At 38.9% G+C, this 3661-nt stretch overlaps 1 long non-coding RNA gene across 2 annotated transcripts; it reads left to right on the top strand.

The window, feature by feature from the left end:
• The first annotated feature begins 1313 nt into the window (after positions 1-1313).
• Positions 1314-3363, top strand: LOC122885845. 2 transcript variants are annotated; one of them, XR_006380205.1, is made up of 4 exons: positions 1314-1430; positions 2121-2144; positions 2338-2471; positions 2573-3363. It is a non-coding gene; the product is annotated as an uncharacterized LOC122885845 (long non-coding RNA). The 2 variants fall into 2 exon arrangements; XR_006380206.1 differs by lacking the exon at positions 2121-2144 and having other exon boundaries at positions 1318-1430.
• The last annotated feature ends 298 nt before the right edge of the window (positions 3364-3661 follow it).

Below are 3661 nucleotides of genomic sequence, written 5' to 3'. Positions count from 1 at the left end.
GTGATTATATGTTTATAAAAACATGATATAATAACAAAATAAATTGGCTGAGTGTGGGTGTTCAAAACATGTTAATACAATAATTTTTCATCCAAAACACAGAGTCACAGTGGAGACTCATCTGGTCATTTACAGTATTTCACTGCAGTCTAGTTTTCCATGACATGTACTTATTATTGTGTAACAAGCTAATTATTCCAAAATAGCTATGTTGTCAATAAAATATACATTTTATTACGTAGTTGAAAAGAGGTATTTTAATTAACGTTGAGAAATCAGATTCCAGACCAACAGAGTAAAAATCATCTGGTTTAGTGATTGTGAAGAATGCTACTAATGTTAATAAATTAAAGTCTGTGTAAAGCAATAATAAATATGTGTTCTGAGTTTGTCACACCACAGAAAAATGTGTTACCCAGGCAAATTTGAATGATTCAAAAAAATTGCCAAGTGAAGCTATCAAAATCTTGAAAAAATAAGCAGTATTCTCTGCTCTCAAATGCTGGGGGTGTGTCCTCTGAGGGAAAGGCCAATATAATATTACATGCAGTAACGTTAGCTAGCTTACATGAAAATTATGCCAGGCTTACGTTACATGATGTAAAATCACATTAGGGGGTTGCAAAATTTAGTAGAGTTTCTGTGGACTACCTACTATAATTATAACACAAGCACACAAGACAAACTTACACTCATTGGTGGGCACGTACTGCTGAAGATGGCACCAGATGTTGGTGGGATGGGAGGATGAGGGCCGGGATGGGAGATAGTTGGTCCATTCGGGAGGGTAAAGGCTGGGGTGGGAAATAGTCGGTTTGGCCCCATTCACCAGTAACAACGGATTATCTCAGTTGAAAGTTTGTAAAACTACTCGGTGTAAAATGTTCACTGCAGAGGCAGGTGTTGGTAGAGATCCTCAGCTCTCCATCAAGGTGGCTATTCACAAAATCAATCCATCTCTTCTTGATCTCATCATTCTTCGGAAATTTAAATGGAGACCATTTGTAGACTCATCATACTGATAAGTTAGCATCAGAGCTCTTTCACCACAGAAACAGCTACTGCAACATTTGGACCCCATTTACACTTAATCACTTAATGCGTCTTGGGTAGGTCAGATAGCTATACCATTCTCAAAAAAGCTAAGTGTAAATGTATCCAAGAAGCATTCAAGATGGAAGGAACTTGCATGGAATCAACAATATAATTAGAATGTCACTATAAGTAACTATGTAGTCACTATGTGAGGCAAAGAATGCTAGACTTCTCCAGAAGAGTAGCTTGGTAAGTTAGTTGAACTGAGCTACCTGATTGTCTGACGTTATTAAACTGCTGAAGATAAAAATGGATTCAACAATATAATCATAACAAGTAAACACTATGCCAGGCAACACATCTAGGATGCTAGACTTCCCCAGAAAAGAAGCTTGGTAAGTCAGTTTAAGCTTATAATTGTGTGCTATTGTGACTACTTCAAATTGCCGTAACTTGCTGCTACACATACAGCACCAGTCACTGCTATCACACAGCCGCTCCCTCAGTTTTTCAGTAACTTTTAAATGACTCAAAGCATTTTAAATAAAAACAACCAAAAAGAAAATAGTCAGATGTCCAAGATAATAATACAAACTAACACAATGATAATTCTGGTCATAACACTAAACACTCAAATGTTCAAGATAACACATATAGCTGAAGTTAACAACTGCCAACTGCCTTTTAGCCAAACTATATGATGTGTATAGAATGCTATTATTTCATTTTTAAAATTTAAATAGTTAATCTAATGCCACCAGGAGGAATTCCTTAATGCACTGTGCAAATCCAGTAATTCTTAATTATAGTTATCCATCTTGTCTCCAGTTTCTTTTGCAGCAGATAACATAAAGAGTAGGCCTAACTAATATTCACTTTCAAAGGCAGGTAGATAACCTCCTTTGCTCACCTTTGCCTGTGGAGAGCTCAACATGTCCTTTTCTCCTTCATCATAATGCACACTGCTTCTTGTAAACACTGCTTCTGGGAGAGGATGAAATGAAACTCAGATAGGTACAAGTCAAAGAGAAGAGGAAAGGAATGAATTAGTTGAGATTTGACATTATTATCACTTCCATTTGCAGACATCTGAGGAGTGTTTAAACAGGGTGTGTGCAGAATCGCAGGTAACATCTGGAACATTTAGTTTTCAGTCTGACAGGCCTTGAGCCGAAAAATAACTTTCATCCAGCAAATGTCGAAGGTTGACAGCATCTTCCTCAGCGTTTGACAGAAGGTTAGTGTTATATGAAGCACAAACGCCCCAAATCCTCACCAAAATATTTGTGATCTCTCTTCCAGCTCTCCTGGTGGGTAAAAAGGCTTCTGGCAGTCCACATTCTCTGTGAGATATTTTGAATAATAGCAACACCCTCCACCATCCTGTGGCCATCTGTTCACAAAGCCAAAGAAACAGGTTTCTCTCTGTCCAGGGGGTAAATGCCATTCAATATCAGTTATTATCAAAGAGTGGCAGGCTGATTCTGGGCCTCCTGGGTGACCATGTGCTGGTAATTACATGAAAACTCTGGCCTAGGGGCTTTGAGCTGAGACAACCGCCATAGGATGGAGGGGCTATGAAGATCAGTGAGCAAAAACAGGCAAGATCCTCAGGAATGACATTTGTCTTTCCAAAAAAGGTCAGGTCCATGTGAAGTTACTCAAAATATTGTATGTGTCACTATTGTTCAAATGCTACTGCTCTATTAGAAACCATTATTAACCAGAAACTATTATTGCTATTACTATTATATTATTATGCAAATATATTTTTACCCTTTTGCTTACAAATTTGTGTGGGGAATTCCTGTGCACTGCTAATTCCCACTGTTGGCCTGGTGAGAATGTAAACAGCCACATGTCTCCTGATACACATGGAGACACCAGCTGCTTCGTTTGACTTGCCGTTGAGGAGCTTCACCAGGAAGGTAAAACACATGCAGAGGTTAATGTCCCTCAGATCCCACCCCCCTCGTGAATGAATCCCTCACTGGCTTTCCACCAGTGTACAGCTAGTTGCATTCAAAAGAGTGCCAGGAGTCAGAGGTAACCCTCTCTGGGATTCTGACTTGCATTTTACTAATGCATTTAATTAATTGTAATGTTTGTTTTACAGAAAAGGTGGCATAAATGCACTGGGTGGTGTTTGGCAATGTTACAGCTGTAGGCAAAGCAATATCTTAAAGGGGCTCATTCACTGCCACTAGATCTCGCACTAGGGCACCAGCATCTCAAACCAAAACAAATGGGTGCTATGGCCCACCAGACTCCATTGAGAAAAACAGCTATTTTACCTTGCAGATCATCGTAAAACACACTTCATTTAAACTGGACAGAAACAAAATAAAACTCACCAAAACAGTCTTTGTTAGTCTTTCCACTGTTCCAACAATCATCAGCTCTGGTTTGGTCGAAATAAACCCTTAATTCACTAAAATATTCTGGCTATATGGCTCAGCCGGCAGCCGCAAAATGGGTCGCCATTGTTGCAACATAATCCTTGTGGACAAATGCGCCCATCAAAGTAGCATATGTCCTCTAAAAATGCAACATGACAACATTACGGAAAAGATCCCTACTGAGAGAGACATTTTTGTTAAACTGTAAGATCCTTTTTCTTTAACCA

The sequence above is a fragment of the Siniperca chuatsi genome, linkage group LG12 (assembly GCF_020085105.1).
Source record: "Siniperca chuatsi isolate FFG_IHB_CAS linkage group LG12, ASM2008510v1, whole genome shotgun sequence".
Lineage (NCBI taxonomy): Eukaryota > Metazoa > Chordata > Actinopteri > Centrarchiformes > Sinipercidae > Siniperca > Siniperca chuatsi.
The sequence above is the reverse complement of the archived record's forward strand: the minus strand, read 5'-3'. Positions and strand labels throughout refer to the sequence as shown.